Source organism: Chaetodon auriga, chromosome 21 (genome assembly GCF_051107435.1).
Source record: "Chaetodon auriga isolate fChaAug3 chromosome 21, fChaAug3.hap1, whole genome shotgun sequence".
Taxonomy (NCBI): domain Eukaryota; kingdom Metazoa; phylum Chordata; class Actinopteri; order Chaetodontiformes; family Chaetodontidae; genus Chaetodon; species Chaetodon auriga.
The window spans coordinates 3,601,253-3,624,594 of record NC_135094.1 but is presented as its reverse complement, the minus strand read 5'-3'; the positions used below and the strand labels follow the sequence as shown (position 1 = coordinate 3,624,594).

Here is a 23,342-nt window from a genome sequence, read left to right as displayed (position 1 = left end):
AACATTGAATGTTTTAAATCTTAAATGGCAAGATGCAGCATTTCTTATCAATTCATGTTATTCCCAGAGAGATGCTGTATGGGAGACAAATGTTTTAATTCCAAGATGCAACTGGTGAATAATACATAATTCAGTGTCTCATTAACGCTGGCAGCTACACAGTATCAAGTCTGTGAAGCTGTCTCACTGTACTTTGAACCATCAGCAGATAATATGGTCAGATGTTGTTGCAAAGGTGGTTAATTTTGGATCATTTTGGACACGATTTTGTCAGTATAGCAGTCAGGGTGTCCCTCTACTTTCTGCAAAAGGTGGGGCTCTGTCTTCCCTTCAATCATGCTAGCTATCAGTATTTTTTTCCCAACAACAGCTGCTGCCAGACATTTAAAATACAACATTTCCTGCATGTTTGATAGTCAGCGTGTGCGTATACATCCCCATCGGGTTAGAATGTCTGCTAGGAAATTTAATGACAAAATTCATCCATCATTTATCTTTGTAAACGACACAATAAGATCAGAGCGCAGCATTAGAAGCAGGGGATTATTTTAGCTTGTCACATTCCTGGATTTAGAAGATGGCATCACTGACAGGACTGATCAACACTTCCCTTTTCAGAGCTATGATCCTTACTTGCAGAAAACCCCGACACTGTCAGTCTTGGTTGGCAGACAGAGACAGTGAATGACCACTTTCAGTTTGCTATCTGTGAAGAGACTGTTAATGTTCGGAGGAAAGCATGATTCATCTTTTGAATGGCCCTTTGAATGTGCCGTTGGAACAATAATCCACTGTTCTTTTTCCTGTCTGGCCTGCTAGTGATATGATTGAAAGCACAATGGCGGCCATCACACTGTAGACAACTGTGGTGAACATTTCCACATGAACCATTACTTCATGATGCATCTTGCTTGCTTTTAAGATTCATTTGGCACAATTTAGAGAAAACGTCACATGTACTTAGTATTCCACTTCCATGATGCTCTAACATTTAATCCTTTGTATGAGTCTAGCTCCAAAAGCACTGGGTTCTACAATTCCCAGGCTCCCTGACTGCTTAACACCCATGTCTTTAAACTCCGCACCTCTAGTTTGCAACAGAGGCTTTCTGTTAGCTGCCAAGCCTACAGCGAGCTAGCTCGCCACAGAAGACACTACACAACTGCATCACAGGCACAGCAGTACTGCCTTCTGATGACTAACCTGGTCTCCATGTGTATAATGAATGCCTGTTCATGCTAAAATGAACCCGTGTGTCCATTTTAAGCCTTGATGACCAAGTCAGCAAACTTTTCAGTCCAAAATTGGCCTTTTAGAATGCAAACAGTAGTGGTAAGCGACAAAATCGAAAAGTTTTTACAATGACTGTTAATGTGGGATCTACAATTATACTCAGCTTGACAAATAATTTACGGTGTCGCCCCAGCGCACACAGTTTAGGATGTCGGCTCTGCAGCAGGCCCACCGTAATGAATTACTGATAATTGCACAATTGTTCGCACTTGAGCTGACACAACACTTCAGGGTAGGGTTTGTGAAGCTAGTGTCAAATCAGGGAATCCAGTGACTGACGTGTACAGATCGGCCTTAATGCAGCCATCGTGACGTCGACACCCGCGCACAGTGTGGTCACTCAAACTCTGAAGTCTGCGAGTAAACCAAACATTACAACACACGGTCGCCGCCTTCAGTGAGATTAACAATGGTGTAATTAGCTCAGTGCCCTTTTCAAACAAAGGAACATCCACAGGCTGGACAAACAAACTATTATATCAACAAAGAGCGTCTAATAAGGGTAGTGAGGCCACCTTTGTCCTTTCACAACATTTTCAGTTCTCGTTGCTTCGCCTTCAGGCAGGTGCTGACCTGTGTGTCGTGGGATACTCCATCTACGAGTCACTGTTGCGAGAAGGAGCTGGAAATCCAAATTTCCCATAGGTTAAATGATCATTTGTTCTCGTGAATGCTTGGAGGTGCTGACTGTAGAGCTGCGATCATTAAGTAAAAAAAAAAAATCAATATCAACTTCTAATTTAACATTTAAGCCATTTATCAAGCAACATTTACCAGCTGTGTGCTCAGTTTAATACATTTAATATTTTTTTCTGTTTTGGTAAGACTGACTAAGTAATTTCAAGGCCTCTCTTTTGGCTTGGCTAACTTGTTATTAGCTTTTCTGATTATCAAAATCAGATAACTTACGAATGAAAAGATTCATTACTTGCAGCCCCAGCTGAGTGTTCATCTATTCCTGCTCCTCTGAACCTGTGCAGCTGGTGGGCTGTTTTTCCTATCTTTGCATGCCATCCCAGACTGTTCCAGTGGCCAAATAACACTGAGCAATTTCATCACCAGTACATCTGAAATCCAAACAACTATTAGGTTTCCTTGGACCATAGTTAGCTGCCTTATTTTGCTACAACCACCCATGGAGGTGCTTTTAAGCTAACATATATGCATTGTGGCCTTAAACTCAACATGGCTCACCTCTGCTGATGCTTTAGTTGTGGTGGTTAATTGAGAGTTTGGGTTTGCTGTTACATCCTCCAATGTTACACACTTCAAATGTGGGAAAGTGAGTGATAACGACTTATACATGGGAATAAATTACCACGGAAAAACAAGATTGACGTGATGGATGGATGGATGTCAGCAGGGGGTCTTCTGAGGCTGATGCCTTCGGGGCATGCTCGCAAGAGTCTGTGATGCATGTTACACAGTGTGTGCAAAATCACCACATTCCTCATGCTTGGTCTAGTGCTGAAACAAGTCAATGATTTTGATGACTGATTAATCATTTGAGGTGTTTGTCAAGCAAAAAGGCCAAACATTTGTTGGATAAAGATTCTCAAATGTGAAGATTTGCTGATTTTCTACTGTTTATATTACTGTAAATAGATTCTGAAACACTGTGATGGACATGTTTTTCTCATTTTTGACACTTTATAGACCAAGCAATTATCAATAAGCAATTAAAATAATCAACAGATTAACTGATAAAGAAAATAATTATTTGTTTTAGCTCTCGTTGGGTTCATGTGGCTACATAAGACCGTGGCTGCAAACCACTGGAATAGGAACTGCTTCAAATGTTCCAAGGCACCAATTAGAGAAAAAAATCATCAAACCTTCCCTCCCTTTACAGATTTTCCTATCATACATAACATTTGCATGTTGTCTGCATCAGTGTGAGATCCCAGAGCAGCCAAACGGTTCCTATAGAAGAGCTATTCGTTAAACTAGTCAGCTAAAACATCATGCACATCTTTTTTTCCACACTTTAGAGCCCAACGACATGCCGCTGCCTCACATGACACTTAAATCTAAACATTTGCAAACACATCAGACAGGTGATCACCTTGCAAAAAATAAAAATAAAAAAAATAAAAAAGCAATGCTGAGGACTGGCAGCCATACAATTCTCCCTGTGCTCACCAGAAGCCAATCAATGCAACATTAACAGGGACAGCTAAGCATCTGGCACTTGGCTCACGCATCTTTCCACACACACGACTGTCAAAGCATTTCAGATGACTGAGGCATCCACTCAAAAGGCGTCTTTAGCTTTGTTTCTCTCTCTCCCGCTACAGAAAGATGTGATCTGGTGCGGGGCGAGCGAGCTCGACTTAAAGAGAGGCTGCAGTCAATGAGTGGACTGTTTCCTGCAGTGCGCGTAAATTTCAGTCTGGCCACACTGGTGCGGCACGCGCATCACACGGATCGGATAGCTTCCAACTCCCACTCTGTTACAGCAGCCTGTCCATCATTCATAACTACACCGAGGCGCTGCGTGCAACAACACCCCAGGAGGAAAGGCTGAGGCGCGCCACAGCCAAGTCCACTCATTCCCGCAAAAAAAAAAAAAAATGACTGAGAGAAAGTGCGCACTCTTTCGACCCCCCCACCCCCTTTAATTCAGTGGGACGCATAGCAAATGCGCACACGGTCAAAGTCACCACTAAGGAGTTCGCGCACATGCCCTCCCTCGCGCACATCTATTTATTTACCAGCAAACCCTATAGGCGGGGGCGCCACAGACAGTCACGCGCACAGGTAGGCTCCCAATGCAAAACTTACACTCACGCAGAAAGCGGCGCAAAGCCGGGCAAACTTCTGTCTTACCTGCGTGCGCTGCCCTGACAACACATGGCGGCTGATTAAAGGCGGAAAAGATTCACGACTTTGAGTTTGCTCCTCATTTCAATTTCCTCCGTCTCTTTCAATTTCCTCCCCCTGCCGCTGTCATCCTCTCCAGGGCAGAGCTTGTCTGCACGGTTTGCGGAGAGCCGATACTCTCTCTTTCCCCTCAGTGTGTGTATGTGTGTGAGTATGTATGTGTGTGTGTGCGGGCGACAGGACGAGCGAGCCGAGCCGGCGCTTGTGTGCGCATCTCCCCTCCGAAGCATCCTCCAATCCTGCCCGGCTACCGCAGCGGCTCGGGCCGAGGAAGGCGCCCGATTGGTCGGTTCTCCGATCAATCCACGGCCATCAGGCTCGGACCAGCCTCCTCGTGCTTCCCCTGCCTCTCTCTCCATTATCTGCCTCTCCTCCCTCTGCTCCTCTCTTTCTCTGTTAACACGTGATTATATAAGATAGTGATCAGGAAGCGATACGTTATCCCGATCTCATTTTCTTACACACACGCGCACACGCACAGTGCCAGCCTCAGCCTCCCTTCTCTGACTGTCCCATATAGAGCTATAACAGTGCAGAAATCTGTGCATCTATGCATGTTTTTCAGGCTTTGAAACAACATTTAAAGTTACCTCGTGGTCAATCAGTTATGTAAATATTATCATAGTACCACTTTCTGGTTGAAATACACTTTCTCCTCTAAAAGAATGCTCTCAGTATCAACGTGAGGAAGTTGTTTTGCTTTTAATTTAGTTTGCTTCTTAAAGCATGACAGACTTGCTCAAAATCTGGGCAGCAAATCACGTTGACACTCAGAACTGCGGGAGCTGCAGACTAAACGTTGCACTGATCTTTCTCATTTTAGCAGCAAAACTGGGAATACATGTTTAAAATCCTTTTGCTCCCATGCCAAAAGATGTTTTTGTCCCACTTCCACGAGCCGCCTTTTGAAAGTGTCTCTCAGAGTTTCCCTTTTTCAGATTGAAGAAATGGTTGATGATCAACGTCCCTGATGCGAATAGTTAATGTAAGTATCAAACAAATAAGACGGGCATCTGTTCAGTGAAGTCTTTGCACAGATCTCCGGAACAACGCGTGGGGATATAACCAAGTTGTCACCAAGTGTGTGGGCTAATTTTGCTCTTAAGGACCTGAGATATTAGATTATGTTGACTGACCGAGACATTAACTAATCGATTCACGTGAAAGCTTCAAGGGGAGGGACTGCTGGGACTGACGGGGTTAAACATGTAGTGCAGATGTGAAATAGAAAGCATGTTTGTGCTTCAGCAACATGCCTTAAGAGGCCCAGATGCAACATACTTGAGGAACAAAATAATCAGTCGGTTCATCCCTCGATCCATGGTTTTGGGTGGGTGGTCTGTATTCCTCCTGAGGATGAGGCAGTGTCGTCTGTGTCTGATTTCTTCTTCTTCTTTTTTTCCCTTTTGGAGATCAGGGATCTATTTCAAAAGCTTTAAACATATTCAGACATAAACAGCCCAACAATCAAATATTCCTGAAAAACATCAAGTGTCTTTAAGGTTCTGCGAGTGAGATTTTTGAGTCATGATGAGCTGAGTGTTACTTTCATCCCCCGGAATCTTAATAGCGCCATCAGCAAAGCGCGGCTACCAATTACTCCAGCAAGTTCAGAGGAGTTAGGAGAGGGAGGTCAGCGTCTAAGCAGTGGTATCCAGGAAAAACAGACTGAGGATTCATAAAGTTTAATCTGCTCATCTGGCCTTGTATAGCTTTCAATAGTTAAGAAGACAATTTTGCATACTGCTTCAGGCTTTTGAGAGTCTTGGAAAAAGGAACGAGGGTGTCCATGTGCTCCAATGCAACTTTACCAGAACATCCTCATAAGGTCAAACTGTACCTCTCCTTATGTCTGAATGAGTGTCGAGCACATGTGTTGATGGTCTTTTCCAATCAGACGTGCAGAGTTTTTCATTTGGCTATTTTCTTATTAGTCATTTAATTGAATGTTTTTTTTCTTTTTATTGACAAACTAAGACGTGACTCATCCTGGCTTCCACTAGCTGCTGTTTACAGATACCAGGATGCATCAGCAGTCGACTGTCCCTCTGAGGAGCGTGAGTGATGCGCTTCAGTAAAGAATGACGTTTTGTTTTGAACCATGTTGTGAAATGCTTTGCGCCGCTCCGTGAAATTCAAAGCTGGATCTGCAACCATGTATGCGCCTCTGCAAACACTTTGCTTCTCCGGCGTCTACACATCTGGTGTCAGCGACAGTCTGTCACTGGGCCCGTTCCCCCGAGGCATTTCAATGATGTTCAGTGTCTGGCCATAATCTGACCGGGGACTGCACAGACTCACAATCGAAGCATGGACAAGCAATACAGAGCATGTCCAAGCCTTGTTGTTCTTTAACAGCACAGATATTCCTCTGCAGGCCAGAACATAAAGATGTGATCCACAATAACATGTTTCATAAAGATAAAACCTTCTTGGGCACAATTAAGTGGCAGAAGAAATCAATGTATCCTACGTCAGACATACCTGCTTTTGTTATAGCACGTTAGCATTAAAGCAGCTCTTCTGAATTCAGTTCTTTGACCACATCAGCAGATGCTTATCAGGCATAAATAAATACCAGTTTAACTTCTAATTTTCATAACCATTATGATTCCACAGCGCCTTAAACTGTTTGAATGAGAGCATCTGCGTATATGGTTTTGCAGTGCAGGAGACTCAGAAGGAAATCAATATTTTAAAAGTTGGCTTTTAAGTTTGGTACATGGAGTAAAGAGTAATGCCATTAAATATAATAGAAATGTGATGTGTAGCTGCTCCCGTATCGCTGCGGTGATTCCCTCTGACAAGTGTTATCCTTTGAGCTGAATGTTTCGCCACATATAATGTACAAGCACAAGTACTTTTGGAAAGTGTATTCAGTGCGTAATGTCATCATAATTATAGAGCTATACTTCTGTACAGTACTTGAATGCAGATGTCAGTAAATGGAGATTATTTTGCAGTAAGACCATGGCTATGAAAGGTATCTGCTGGCTGCCTGGTGCTGAGTAAACTCGTACAACAGGACACCTCGACCTGTATTCGCATTAAATACATTAAAATGAAAGTCTGCTTCTTCTCTACGTGTCACATGTCAAGTCTGATGGTGAAACAGACACCGCTGTTTAAACCGCCTACAAATAGAAAGAATGGATGATGACATGGTGGAATAATGACTGCTTCTATGTGTCCTGATATCATTTCAGGACAGAGATTTGCTCAGAATCACTTACATAATGTCTAGGCTGGATGAATTATCTAATGGCACACTTATCCAGTCTTCCATAAAACATTAGTTTTTAAACGCATTCAAATTCTGGGTCTCAGCCACTTTTTACCGTCAGCACGTACGTGCCACTTCCCACCCAGGCGACTCTATTGCTTTGAAAACACAATCACCTCCTGGAACCAGCACCTCTCAGCTCAGCTGCACGCCGTTTCCTGGTTTCAAAGTCCAATTACTCTGTTTTGAACTCTTTTTCAGCAGGGTGCTCTTATTCTTTTTCATTACCTTTTTGTCTCTGTCAATCAATTAGTCAGTCTGTCAGTCACTCACTCTCTTTCCACCTCTCTCCCCTCCTCCTCCTCCTCTTCCACACATTCACATTGCTCAGGTACCCTTGGGCAAACTGTTGAGTCTGCCTATGAATTCAGCCATGCTTTTGCTCTCTCTGGCTCCAAAGGGAAACATAATGAATAATGAACAGAGAAGTGAAAGGGGTGGGCGGGGGAGTAGGATGAAGAGATGGGCAGCATGAGAGAGAGAGAGAGGCCCTTCAGGATCAGGACACAGTGGAGAGATGGAGGGAGGGCAACTTGTTAGTGTTCACCCATCAATTAGGCCACAGAAGAGACATGAAGAGAATGGAGGGGATGCGTCATGAACAAGGGGGGGCTGGGGCGGGGGGTGAAGGTCTATAAACTAAAGAGTGCGCTTGCCGAGGAGACTGATTAGGCATCAGAGACGAGGAGGCGAGCCGCGAGACGAGAGTCGGAAGGAAGTGGACATAGAGAGGCAGGGGTCTCAGACACGTCAGAGGCTCCTCAGTACGCTGCCTCCAGCTTCATCTATCATCCAGGCCTAGTTCTCCCTGCCAGCACAACTGTGTCTCTGGTCCACATCCAGAGCTGGCATCCAGCTTCAAAAACGCTCTAAAGTGGATGTGCTCAGAACATTAAAAAAAGTAAAGACTCTCCTTGAAACTGCACGCAGGTATTTTGATTCCCAGCACTACAGACAGAATCACACCTCCAGATGCTCAGATTCTCCGTTGCTTCCAAAAGTTGAGGCTTTGTCAAAAAAAACAGCGCGACACAAGTATTCAGTTTAAATGATAATGCTGGTGTCTCCTCTTTATGCCCATCATCTAGTTTGCCACTCTTCTTGAAATTGTTGCTGCAGTGTGTCTGCACGAAATCAGAGGAAGCTGTTTCCTGCCATTCATTTCAGTACTTTGTGAATAGTCAGCCTGCTCTCTGCAAATTGGATAATTTGGAAAATACAGTGTTCAGTGTCAATAAAAGAAGTAGCCAAGCATGTCTCCGAGAAATTGCTTGTATACAACCAATTTTTTTTTGAAGGATCTTACACTGACATATGTACATATGCAGCTTTTTTCTACTTTTTTCAGGCGCTGGTAGCACAGTCTTTACCCAACATTAACCAAACTGCTGTTGTTGCCTAAACCATAACCATAGGTGAGACTCAGTCCTCCACTCCATCGCCTCCCTAAGACTTCTACTACAAGACTGCAGCACGTCCTCCAGTTGAACATAATCCAGGCAGAGATTACATTTGTAACCTTAACATAATTGATTTTGTTGACCAACATTACTGCTGGCTTTTTAAATCATGACCTTTCTTGAACGTCAACTAGATTCAAGAAAGGTCGCATTTGCTGTCTAAACCACAACCCTACCTTAGCCAATATTTTAGGATTTATTAAACCTTCCAAAACATAATCGTTTAATGTAACACAGGGTTTTAGAATCGTCCATTATCAACATTCTGTCTGGTAAATGTCTTGGAAAACAAAAAACACTGCTGGCTTTACGTCGCATGAGCTCTTTAGCTTTTGATTGGATGAACAAGGTGCGGGTGTGTTATACTGACTGTTCAGGCAAGCTGGATCCTCTCAGTCCGGGACGTCCCAATTAGTATTCTACCAGCCTCTGTGCAAGAGCATTGATTGGTTATTGTATCTGAATATGTCTTGGCTGTGGTCACCAGCACTTCAGGGACTGTAAATGGAGATTTAGAGTAAATAGAGGCATATAATTTCCTAACCTCACATTACGGTATGAGGCCACAGCTCCTTCCTTATTCCCTTTAAAGCTGCATGTCAATCAGAGAAGGTTTAAGAGACTTCGAATATCATCCAGAAACAGTGCATTAGTCAGACTATGAAGATGTGTGTGTCACAGTGGAAACATCCTATATAGGTAGAAGACGAAACCTTGCACTAATAGCTGACATCTTTTCTGACTGCGCACACTTAGTGTCAGATAATTGGCAGGAGAATATCACCTTACGAGCCTCCACATCCTTTTCATCTTCATCAGCATTTAATTGCAATCTTCAGAACATTTCGACTTCAAAATGATTAAAGAGGCTATAAATACCGCCGTGACACCGGTACAAAGTGCGTGGATTTCACTGATCACCTTGCACATACAGTATGTGAGTGTGAAACTCTGTAAACACAAATACTTCTCCCTAATGACAAGCTGCATAGTGCTTTAAGGGTTACTCAGGTATCGATCCAGTGTGCAATTTCTCTGCATGATGTCTATTTCCCTGATGGCTTTTTAATGACAGGTCACTAAATCATTTTGCCAGGGGGGCTAATTGCTAAAGAGCCTTTAACGAAAGACTGAGATTACAACGTGTTCTGTGGACAAGTTTGCAAGTGATTAACTTGGGTGGACATTTTTGCGGTGCACCAAATAGCCGGTGTGGGTTTTTTTTTTTTTTCTAAAAAAAAAAAAAAAATGGTGCAAGCTGGTTCTGTGGACCCTCCATATATAAGAGACATTTGGTCAATTAATCACAGCTAAGCAGAACTGAGGGATTATGCACTTGAGTGAATCTCATTTCAAGCTGCTGGTTCGGGTGGGTGTGTGCACGGGAACTGCTGTGGACACAGACAAATGGTGGAGGCAGCGGGCTCTGCTGGAGCTGGGAGACACATATCAGCAGGGTAGGACTGGGAATTTGTTTGCCTCCCACAACACATCTAATTTATATGTTGTTGACGAGCATCAAGGTTACACTGCGCCCCACCATTAAAAATCCATATACTACTCTTCCCCCACTGGAAAATACTGTGAGTACTGTTACCCCTGAGCACTTACCCAGCCAAAACAAATTGCTGCTCAGGAATCAAACAAATAGTTGTTTTTGCTGCTGAGTCTGAAAACATATTGTTTCCTTGTTAGAATGCATCAAACGTCTTGCTGAGGAATATGCAGCCTCTCAAAGGCCGGTCGTCTCTCTATGCACGATGGTTTATGCAGCACACAGTTAGATATGAATAGTGAGTATTTCTACTGTTTACATATCTGCAGCATATTTCATAAAATGTGTAGAATTTTAAAAGGTTTACTAAAGGGTTTGTTTATACTAGTAGACGTAGCTTTTCTGCTCTAATGCATGAATGAAAGCAGCAGATAAATTTCTTTTTTGTCTTTAAAACACACGAGGGTTTCACGTTCCCAATCCACATTTTACACTCTCATTAATTATACATTCACAAGATCTGATTTACAATACAAACACAGCCACTGCTGGGTGGGAAGGAGGGGAGAATGTCCAGAGATCTGTTTTACACAGGGGAAAGTTTACAAGCGGCTTATTTACATCCAGCTTGCGCACACGACGGAAAGCCTGAAAACCGTGGGAGAAACTGAAAGTCACCGCAAATCATATCTGACACAACGTATTAGCTGTATAATTGGAAATATCGCAACTGGAACAACTGGAGAACAAACACAATGGAACAAAAAGATCAATCTTATAACAGAACAGAGTCACCGAGTTTCAAATCCACGTTTCTTCGCACTCGTGTGTCGAGAGGCACCATGTGGCTCGGCTCCGTCGCCCTGAGTGATGACTAAACCCAGGAAATGGTCTGAGGAGAGAGACACTGTCGAGACTTATAGCTCCTAATGGGCTGGATGCACTCTGACTGAACGATGGAGCAGCTGCTAATGAAAACAAGAGGTACAATTATAGAAGTGGGTCGAGACATTTGAATCCTCATCAACGTGTGGAAAACTCTGTCAAATAAACTGTTGATTGGTTCAAACTTGATTTCTTTTAATAGGTGAATTTAGTTCATACAGTTGAGAGACTAGAATTAACGCCTTGTGGTTGTAATCAATGCAGCAATTACACCTCAAAATGGTCAAAAGCCATTTAGTACTGAATGGTGCCCAATGTGGCGTCTTCAAATTGCTTGTTATGCTAACCTACGGTCTCATTCCAAAAATATATTAAAATTACAAAGTTCTAAAACTGAGAAATCAGCAAACCCTGACATTTGAGAAGCTGAAACTGGCAAATATTTGGAATTTTTGCATCATAAATGACTGAAATGAATAATTGATCGTGCAAAATACTGCGCCGTATGCAGTTTTAGAGCACTACGTCAATAGAAATTGGATTAAAAGTAAATGTTTCAACACGATTCATTTGTGTATGTTTCATTTAGGAGACATTATGCATTTATTCAAGTCTTCACAGTCTGAAAGTGTGAGATAGTCGTGATACGGAGGGGAAAAGGAGATTATTGATGGTTTACAATGACCTTGAAAGCATCTCTAATACACAATAATAAGTCTTGCTCCAGCACACTCACTCCAATTCTACCTAAGGGCTTAACCGAGGAGCCTGATGTCTCTGGAGGATGCTCTAATTCTACCCTCAGAAATATGATGACAACCTTGATGACAATGTCTTTGAGCTGCGAAAGAACAGCAGATATTCCTGGAAGGCTGTCCATCTCCCCCCTGTTCACCTCCTCCAGTGAGAGCTGTTATACATCATGTTAAGCTCCAATCAGTGGAGACTTTGCCGAAATATCGACATGCGAGGACGTTTTCATCTGCAATTAGAGGCTGTTTCTCCGACATGTCTGCACAAAAAGCAAGCTGGAAATCACGTCCAAAGTGAAGGAGCATGAATGGGAAATGAAACCACATCGCTCAGGTAGTGGTTTTGGTATTCTTTGTGCACTATAAATGTTATAAAAGAACCAAAAAAAGAGCAAGGAAAAGATGATTTCAGCTGGTTCATTCAATCACAGACACTGTGGATGTTCTCTGAAAACTACACTTACATAACAATACAATTTTCAGGTACTTCCTCTTACCTTAATATCAAAGAGAAATGTTGTACTTTTTCTCACATGCATGAATTTGACTATATTTGCCAAAAGTATGTAGACACCCCCGATCCACATGCTTTTGTCCTTTTGTGCCTGGCGCTGATTTTCATGGTTTGGCCTTGGCTCCTTTGTTCAGTGAAGAAAATCTAAATGCTGCAGCATACAATTAGATTTTAGACAATAGTATTTCCAACTTTATGGCCCTGGCTTCTTGCATGAGCCGTCCCCAGACTGATACGACAAAGAAACACTTTCTGCTGAACACGTTTGGGATGAACTGGAACATGGACTGCGAGCCAGACCTTACATCAGTGGCCAACCTCACTAATGCTATTACGGCTGAATGGGAGCAAATCCCCGCAAGCAGGTTCCAAAATCTTGTGGAAAGACTTCCTGGAAGAGTGGAGGCTGTTGTAGTGGCATGTGAATGTTTAATTTTGGAATGACACGCTCAAAAATCAGGTGTCCTTATTTTGTTTTGATGTTTTATAGCCATAAAGCACTAAAATGCTTCTTACTGATGTCACATTAATAATAATACAACAAAAATCTGTGCAAATCTGCACAATAAGTAGGTCTGATATGCAAATGCGTAGCAAATAGTACATACTGTATACACAGTACATTTTCAACTTGTACTTAAGCATTTAAAGAAGAAGAAAATGATGTAAATATTATCTCCACTGTATGACGTGAACCGTCTTATGGTGTCTTCTAAAAACATGTAATTGAAGTTGTGGTGTTGTTTTTCTGTTCTTCACCCAAACTGAAAGGTCACATTGTTATTTCTGTAACACGGTATCCAAAAGCCTTAGCCATTGATTTGTTGAAAAACCTACCTGTTCCAGCTTCAGTTTCTGTCTGACAAGCCTGAAATGAAGCTATGAATGAATTATTTAACATTTCACATGCCGGGGTATCCACCATTAGATATGCAGTGTTGTGTGACGCATGTTTGTGTGACATTGCAGGTGGACGACTTTCTTTCCTGCGGTCGTGCTCACATGAGAGGGAATGATGGCACGTTTGCAGCCAGATGATAAAATTATAGCAGTATGTCACAAAGTATACATGTTTCGCAGGATAATGTTGGAAACTCTGCACCACTGTGTGCTCCTGCCTCTGGCAGCGCCCCAAGGATCTCTGTCCTCCCATGCATGGAGATCTCATTTATAGACCCACAGTAACCAATCAGGACCGACTCAAAGAGGTTTGTTTCACACTGAGACAGTCAGCATGTGAAAAACTGACACCTATTTGCGAAAAGTTTTGCATAAGAGGCATTGATTTATGTGCTTTTTGGGCGAAATGACTGAATTTTCATACATTTTGTACATTTCATCCTTGGACTCGCAAGATCCTTGCATCGATCTGATGACATACCTCTATTCAGCGGGTATTTAAATCACTGGATTGGCCAAAAAGAGGGTTTTTTTAGTGTTGCTATGAAGTACATTTATACTTCTCTGTAACTCAGTTTCAATAGTCGTTCTCTATCTGACTGTGATGCTTTCACTGAGCTTGTACTTTGTTTATTGTCTGTATTCTGTTTTATTAATGACTCTGTCTGCTCATGTTATTGTGTTTCAGTTATTCCATTAAACCCTTACAGGGTGTTCTTGTAAAGGAGCATGTGTTCTCAGCCCAACCTACTTTGTATGCATAAAGTAAAAATAAGTAAGAATATTGCTGCCGCACTATCGTTTGTGTATCAGTACCAAAAGACAGAAATGAGGAAATGGTTGATGTTGAGAAAACAATGGGCTCAAACATCAAAAAATGAATCAATACTCAGTGTCACAGCTGGAACACTCAACTACATCCTATGAACTGCAAATTAGGTGGTATTAATGGCAGGGCTGCCATCAAAAGATTAATTGGGCACTCATGTATAAAAAAAAACTTGAGTGCTGAACAATTGAGGGGGAAAAAAGGGTTTGATAAGCAACCTTTTTTCTTACAAATTATCTTCATAAAAGATAACACGAGACTAAAATCAGCACTCTCTGTTCCTAACATTGTGATAAGAATGGTTGTGGATTTGTGGTGGTATGGCTCGTATTCTTATGGGATTCATTATACCCGAATTAATGAGTCTGCATGGTCACGTAAGGTACCCAAGCACGGTATTACTGTGTGACAACCACAGAATATGAGAGTATTTTACACAACATAAGCACCCCATTGTGTGAACACTGCCGCCTCAAGATGTTCCCATTATGTTAGACATTTGTCAGCCGACAGTAAATACCTGTCTGTTAATGTTTCAGCTGACCTGCTCTAAAAATCAGAGTTTCTGGGGTGGGAACATATAACCTCTTGCATAGATTGGAACGTCGATATTTTTGGAAATATTAAAGATTGAATGTTCATTTGTTCATTTGCACTTGCTGTGCAGTACAACAGACTGCTCTGTGCTCCTAACAGTTAAGGAGATGGAGCTCATTTAGCAGGATAAAGGGGCTTACACCTCCATCTCAAACAGTGTGAGTAATGTTTTTTCAGGTCAGTCGCCTTCCAAAAACACACAGCACTTACTTCAGCTACTGGCGGACTGTTGACACGGTGCTGTAGTTATTTGAGGAATGATGGAATTGGACAAAGTTGCAGTTTGTACAAAGAACTCAGGCAGTCACTTTCCTAAGAAGCCACAGCCCCAGCAAACAGCACAAAACCCATTTAGCCTTTGAAATTATCCACTTCACTACACTTAATTAATCCTTTCATACAAGTAAGACAGTGTATTGGTGTTTTGTCATCGCTGACAGCTCCAAACACAAATAAAACGGCTCCTAAAATTTGAATACTATTAATAATAGTATGTTTGTTTATTATTGGCATTTCATGGCTGCCTGTAACTCACTTTGCCCTTTGAATCATTGATGTGATCAATACCGGGTCCAAGCGCTGCCGCTGCGGATGAAATCCAAGTCGGAACTTTAATATCAGGACGGGCAGAGTGACCACAAGGCATTGAATCATCCATAATAATAGCTGGATGAGAGACTGCATGGCGGATGATGGTTAGCATGATGCATTAAGAAGGATGCTGCAGAGGAGGTCGGGGCTGGAAACATGGATTCATTTCATCTTTTAGGTCAACAACCTTGTGGGACAGCCAGTAATAGTGGATATCTATGACACCACACTGTGGAAACGCACCCGCAGGAGAGGAGCTCCGTCACAGCTCCTCTCCTGACGCTGCACTTCGATAACAAATCAGAGCATGGCGTCAACGCTGGCCAATGAGGAAGGCTGAAATTTCAAACACGCAATCAACACATACCTGCTCATGAGCTCAAGAGGATTCATGTGTGACAAACATCAGAAGAAAGTGATGAACTCAGAGCTACTGATGTGGTGAAGGTGACAGATTTACAGCATTACCGACTTACGCACCACCTGAACCCCCGTGGGGTGCAGGCACAACGTGTACCTCAATGTCCTCAAACATGTTAACTTGCTACCGTACAGTTAATAAACTATTCAGCCATATTTTGATTAAATTATGGGTGTTTGGAACATATTGAGAATATAGCTGAAACGCTTAGAAGTGTAGACATTTACATTTTAAAACACAGACAAGTGCTTTAATTCGAGGGACTGCAGATGTACAAAGGCTGCTGCCAGTGACAATAGTCAAATAGGACGTCATGTCCAAGTCTGTAAATGCAGCCAATTATTCAAATATGCTCAGCAATGTGCCTACATGGAAATAAAATATTTGAAGAATCTGCTTTTCACTGTATGTGTAGTTTCAGATTAGAGCCTACTCTATTTAAAGGCTGGCGTGAAGAAACAAGACGCATCCCGCTGCAACATCCGAATCAAACATCATGAGTCGATCCAGAGTGCACCATATTCTGGAGTTTATGTCAGATCGTAAGTGTTTGGGCACAGGGCATTGCCCAAGACCCTGAAAATGCCACCCTGCGTCTTTCAGACTTCCACCAGGGAGGAAGAAAGATCTTCAGGGACCTTCATGAGAAAAAGGTCCAGTAATATTTATAGCTGGACAGAAAGTCATGGGTCAAAAGGTTTACTCTCTGGCAGACAGTGTTTGCCACCGGCTGTCTCCACTTCAGCTTTACTGGGCTATACTATTATTGAACTATTAACTCAACTTGATAGATATATAGGTTTAGTAAATTAGATGTTATAGTGCAGCTTACATCATAGAACATTTTTTTCTGTTCATGAAACATGGTCTGACGCAACAAAATATTGCGGAATTGGAAATACAGAGAGTAGTACTTTCTCATATATGTTACAGAATAATCTCCTCGCAAAATAAGCAATCTGAAGCTTTCAGTGAGTGTTGAGTGCAATCAAAAAACAAATGTAATATTTCGGAGCAGTTGAGTTGCAATTCTTTCTCAGAATTGCAGGGATACATGGAGATTGTAAAATTTGAGAGACCAATTAGAATAATGTCCTTTTACAGCTGAAATCCCAGACAGCCTCTGTCTCAGCTTGTGTCCCACACACAGCAACAAACCTATACCAATGCTAATACGCCTGAGGATCATTTTCAATATCTTTTAAGCCCGCTCAGATGGTTAAACACAGTTAGTTCAAAGGCGTCACTGGCGTGGATACAAGTTAAATTCTGGTTGTGGCTTTAAGAGCTTCTCTCATTATGCTGAGTCAAGAGCGTTTGATAAACATGAAGTGACAAGCGTGTTTTCTACAGCAACGCCACCTAAATGTCTGAAAGGGATTTGCTGCAGACGAGACGAGCAGAAAGGTGCCCGAAGCCTGAACCAAGCTGTTCAGTGGAAATCGACACTGTCAGATGTCATTCACACGAAGAGGAGGCAATGGAGAGACACCTGCGTCACTCAAAGTGACGAAGACGCCAAGACCGCAGAGCCGCAGACAGGAAACGGAGACAGAAAGCAATCATACAGAATCTCACAGAAGACAGAAAAGCACTTAATTCTTTGTAGCTATGCAAACGCTATACAGAGATACATACAAAACAGTCCAACTAAAAGTCAGTCATGAATAAAAGAAAGCAGTCATGCTAATTTATTTTGTAATTAATGGGTATGAGAGTTTTTGCTTTCAAATTTGTTGAATAAAAAACTGAACTAATTAGATTATTTGAGCCAACAGAGCAGCTCTGCCTCTATGAAACGTTCACATTAATCCAACCTGCCTCACGTGGTGTACGCCCCACACCAGCTCAAATTATTTTATAAGCGGTAAAAGGACCACAGACAGAAACAGGTGATTTAATTTGAGATTGTCTTTACCTTTTGTTCGGTGCCTGCTGGGATAGAGTCCAACACACCCATTTCCCCCTCCAGCAATAAGCAGCAGCTAATAGATGAAGCTTAGAAGAGGGACATAGTTCAGTGTTTACAGAATGCCGAAGCTTTGGCCCAAGCAATTTAGTTTCATTATTATTACTTTTTAACTTTAAAGTAGTTTTTAAAGTTCTGACTTTTCACCGAAGTAATTTTGGACTGTTTGTGACAGTTTGGAAAAAGTTTTTGTGACAGAAAGCAAAAAGAAAGTCCGGAAGTCAACGCTGACCAATCAAAGTTACATAACATACATAGCTTATGTTCTTCTGGTCCTTGTGAGACTTGTCATAGCTAAAACTCATCCATGCAACAGATGTAGCTCCTCCTTCTGTAACAGCTGGTCCTTCTCCTATTCAGAATTACCCCATCCTGTTATGTTCACTGTCCTCCATGTTTGTTCCATCATTGTTCCTGCCTGCATGTGTGTTAATGTGTTGATAAAATGATAAATTCAGCAAATGACATTTTTAAAGTCAGATTTTCACACAGTTTAAAAAGAAAAAAACATATAGAAATGCCTGCCAAAATGCTACTAAATAATGATTCGAGTTCAGATGTCAGAAATAATGATAATAACTCCACTGCTCTACAAATATTTCGCACCATCTGCCAAGCAACACCATTCACCAGCCACCCACCCATGTTTCAAAGCTGTATGTGTGAGAGCTGGTCTGTCCCCGGGGTTATGGCACCAGACCCCGAACCCCACAACACCTGCAGAATCACGATCAGCTGTGTTTTCTGACCTTGTGCTTCCACAGTGTATGATTATCCCTATAACGATCGACACCACGAGCCGATGAGAGACAGAAAAAACTAAGTGGAATAGCTGTTTCTGCTGACGTGTAACAGTGAGCTGAGCTGTGTTAAGCACGATATTATCAACAGTTGTAGGCTAGACTGACGCTGGATTGGAGATTAGAAACTACTGAATTTTCTCTGAATGCAATTACACCAAATGTTGAAAAAACATTTCTGCACAATATTCATACGTTAAAGGACCAATGTGTAGGATTTACTGACATCTGGCCGTGAGGCTGCCGACCGCAACCAGTTAAATACCCTCCGCTCAGCCTCCCCCTCCAAAGCAAAGAAGAACACATGGGGGCCACGAAAGTTGCAAACAAACCTGCAAAAAGTGCTGTCTTGGGCCAGCGTTTGATTTGTTTTGTTTGTTTGCTACTGTAGAAATATTAATCTAAGGTAAGAAAAACACCACGATTGACCCACAAACACCAGGTGATTCTACAGTAAACCTAATCATGAATATTCAATTTCTGCCATATTCAGCCAATAGATCCCCTTAAATCTTACACGCTGGTCCTTTAAACTAGATAGCAAGATGCTACAAGACTCTGTCTTCATTCAGTGAAGACAAATTTACTTTTCAAGCAAAGTAATTCTAATAAAAGTTTGCTTTGCTGTGCAAAATTTACAGTTCAGATGAGGCCCACTTTAAATACAATGGAATTACAGCTACACAAAGAACCCTTTTCTCCTCCAGTCATGGCTGCTTTGGCACAATACACTATCTTCTCCTTTGAGAGCAAGGCTCCATAATCTTGGAGCAACAAGATGCTCTCCCGCTGAGAAGCGAGACGTTCCAGAAATGTGTCAAGCCGCTTGATCTGTATGCAGGTCCAGCTTCGGTTTCTCGTCTCCCACACAGGAGGTAGCACTCATTACGTTCTACAGCAAATACACTAAAGTCATGGAACATGTGTCACCTGTACAAGTATTAGCTGTGTATTAGCTGTGACTATCTGGGAAAACACTACACTACAATGCAAAAACATAGATTATTAACGATGTTAATTAGAAATACTGTATTTATATCTGAGTAGAACATATTCTTTGACAATCTGCTAATCATTTCAGTTAACCCTTAACCTTCTGACCCTCAGGTTAGAAGCATGACAGAATGGGTTTATGTCACCCTCTGTACATGTATGTGTGTAAGTGTGTGTAGGCTGTGTACCAACACACTCACTCTCTTTCTACGGATTGAGAAGGAAACAGGCAGAAAACACCTTCACGAGCTACAAAGAATGGTTTGGGGTTGAGTCCCAATCATGAAACTGTGATTAAATACCCAAACATTTCGTTGCTGGTCCTATCAGGTGACTCCTGACTCTGATCACTTCATGGCTCTGTGGCACAGTGACCATCTCGAGGCAGAACCCTCCAAGAGGAAAAAAGCGAGTGGTCTGATCTCGGCATTGCACGACGCTGATGAACAGCTATAAATGTAGAGTTCTAGCTGTAACTCCCTCATTCATTATTTGCCTTCAACAGCGCTGTGATCATTTGCTGCAGGTCTACTGGAGGTTTTCAGCAACAGTCCAACGAATATTGGGGATGCAGCCTTTGACCATTATGCCCCAAAGCTCTGCAGCACACTACCTACAGATGTCAGGGAAGCCAGCTCGCTGAATATTTTCAAAGGAAAGCTAGAAACTGATGTCTTGACTTCATCCTTTAACTAACTAGCCGGACTTCCTGACACGGGTCTGAAACTTCTGTGCTTTGCCTCGCACTTATGCACTGCTGCACTTCTTTAAAGATGATGTATTTTATTTTCATTTTTTTCATTCCCATTCTCATTATCAAGTGGGTTTTATTCACCATCTTATTTTAAATTCATTCTTTGACTGTATTTATGTCCATTCTGTCTCTTCTGTGTCAAGCACTCACTTGGTGCATGTGAATTCTTTCTCGTAAACCACTTTGAGCCACAATTCCTATGAAAGCTGCTATACAAGTAAAGTTTGTTATTAGAATCATTTTTTTAATCTAAATTTAAAATGCAACATCCTGCCCATGCATAGGTTGAGCTGGTATGCAAAATGTAAAAATACATGTCCGTGGTGTTTTTGTTCTGATGAAACCCAACAAACAACTTCCTGCCTTCTCACACTTGGAGGGAAAAATCATTATCTAATGAGAGCAATGTTTGGGGAAGATGGAAATAGCTCAATGAATATTTTAAAGCCACTGGCTCCAGCAGCTATTTACTAAAAGCTAGTTCGAGTGTGGTTCAAGAAGGAAAATATTAACAAACAGTGGGGTGGGGGTGGGAGCAGGGTGGGGGGGAGTTAAGGCGTGTCACTTCTCAGCCTTGCATGTGGTTGATTTCCGCAGTGCTAATCTTTGCGAGACAGATCTGGATTAGAGAATCAGGAGCGTATAACCAGGTAATCCAGCTTGTGTGTCTCGCTGGCAGAGGTCAAGCATGTCAGCGTCTGCTGCTAAATATGGCCTCGAGCCGGCTTGCTACAGAATGGCAGCGAGAATCTGCCGGGATAAGCTTCTCACCCACCAAAGCAAGCAGCGTTTGTGAGTCAGGTCACTGAAACTGGCCTTGTTGGTTAGTCCACCAGTAGATTTAAGAATATCCTGCACTTAAAGAGAGTGAGTTCTCCCTTGATGACCTTTACGTTTCCATTTGATCCTTTGGGAATTCCATATATTTAAATATACATTTTTTACAGCCCAAGCGAGTGAAGCATTTCTAACATGTGAGCAAGGCAAGAGATTATGAGACCAAACGCTTCCCTCGCTGTTCACTGTGCACAAAAGAGGGTGACTCTTTTAAACACTGTTTCCAAGAAAGCTAGAAGGTCACTCTTCATACTGCCAGAAAGATCAAGAGTCCACATCTCACCCGACGGTCAGGAGGAAGTGTCATGCTACGCCCCCCACTCCAAGAATTTCAGACCTCCAGACACCACACTCGAGGCTCTCTACAGAGATCAAGATTGGAGAATTACAGCATCTTGGTTGTGAACTCCCATACCAGTTGCCTTTACACCCAGCCCAATCAATACTGCCCACCCATAACAGCCCTGCAGCCCTGTGATGCAACACAGATACGGGGTAGCATCCTGACCTGAGGAGGCAGAGGCCTTTACCTCCCAGGTTAATACAGAAGCTGAAATAAATCCTTTTCTCAGCCACAGCTCTGGGAGAGCGTGCTTTCTGCTCACGACACACAGAGCTCCACAGCTGCACCTTTTCAATGTAAAGGACAAACGATGACAGGACCTTTATTCTGTGCCATTAGGAAAATTGAAATTTCAACATGACTGGCATCTCCTTTATTCTGTATTTATTCTGAAATACGAATAACCTTTGACAATGTTGTCACTCAGGGTCCTTAAAGTGGTAATTCTTTCGGTTTTGCATGGCCTGTGGTTACTGTGCTTTAATACAACAGCAACTATGAGTATGACACCTCCTTGGGCTGCCATTTTGTAAAGAATATAGCAGAAGGGCGGCTGGTGTATCCATTTACAATGCAACCAAAAAAACTCACGCTGTAGGTATGCACAGGTAAGTAATTTGAATCCAGGGCGGGAATGGCAGACTCTGCCACTAGCAAGACAACTGTATAGGAAGGTGATTAGAGGATGCAAGCACACTGACATTAGGACCTTAAATAGTATCAAACACAAGGTTTTATTATGTGAAAATCTTTAATATTAATTCTGTGACCTTTTTTCTTTCCGTAAAACAAGTTTAACGCAAATATGAATACGTAAATAAATGGAATAATGAAGAGAAACTCTCATCATTATCTCGGATATGTCTTTTTGGTGGAGAACTACAGGAAGGTTAAATACAGCTTCTTTTAAGCACTAACACATCATCATGGTATAATTACATCAAGCAATAACCTCTGACTGAAATCAAATGAAAGCTGTCTGGCCGACCTACGAGGCCAAAAGAAATCCTTGTCTACTAAGTCCAAATTCCACAGCTAGAAATTACATCCAAATTAGAGATTTGTGGAGTAATCGCCAACCACTCCATCACTCTCACCCCAAACAATGCAGCGAGAGGTAGCCGCTGAGCACACTCATTCTGAATCCAATGTGCTAATACAGCCTTTGCAATGTGAGGGCAACATCTTAATCTCTTACCTCATTAAGCTGTATAATGTGCAATAAAATTCTCATTCCAGGCACAGAAGCAGAGAGTGTTGACTTCGGACTCCAGTGTTACTGCCGGCAGCAGTGATGGTAAAATCCCACATGGGCAGCAGCAGCTGTGGGAGCTTGTGTGAAAGGCAACACGCAGCATGTGGAAGACCATGCAGTTTTACCAGGGCTTTATGTTAATACCTGGATAATCCCTCGTTATCAATTTAAGGCTATAAACACGTCAGGATGTTGCCTTTTCATTAATTATTTTCAACAGATCTTTTTGTAAGGACCACCTTACCCCAAATATTTTAACGCTTGACAGTTTTCTTTAGCATTTTCCTGTGTGAATGCAGGACTTAAGGTTTTGTTGGACGTGTAATCTGCTGCTTACAGGACAGCCCCTTTGACCACTTGACCCTTTCACCTTGGTCAGTAATTTAATGAATAAATAAACACACAATCAGGAACAATAAACAGCCTGTTTATCAGGCTAATGGCTAACCGTCATTCACTGTCAAGACAATGGGGGTTTCTCTGTCTAC

General features: G+C 42.2%; 1 protein-coding gene across 2 annotated transcripts in view; it reads right to left on the bottom strand.

Annotated features, from left to right (window-relative positions):
* Positions 1–23,342, bottom strand: part of LOC143339916 (cadherin-18) — a 146,123-nt gene that overhangs the window by 73,179 nt on the left and 49,602 nt on the right. The window contains exon 1 of one of the 2 annotated variants that reach the window (XM_076761471.1): positions 4,123–4,325. The exons of the other annotated variant lie outside the window; for it this stretch is intronic. The gene's annotated coding sequence lies outside the window, so the exon portion shown is untranslated. Of the gene's footprint in view, positions 1–4,122; positions 4,326–23,342 lie in introns of those variants that run through there. 2 annotated transcript variants of the gene reach the window in all.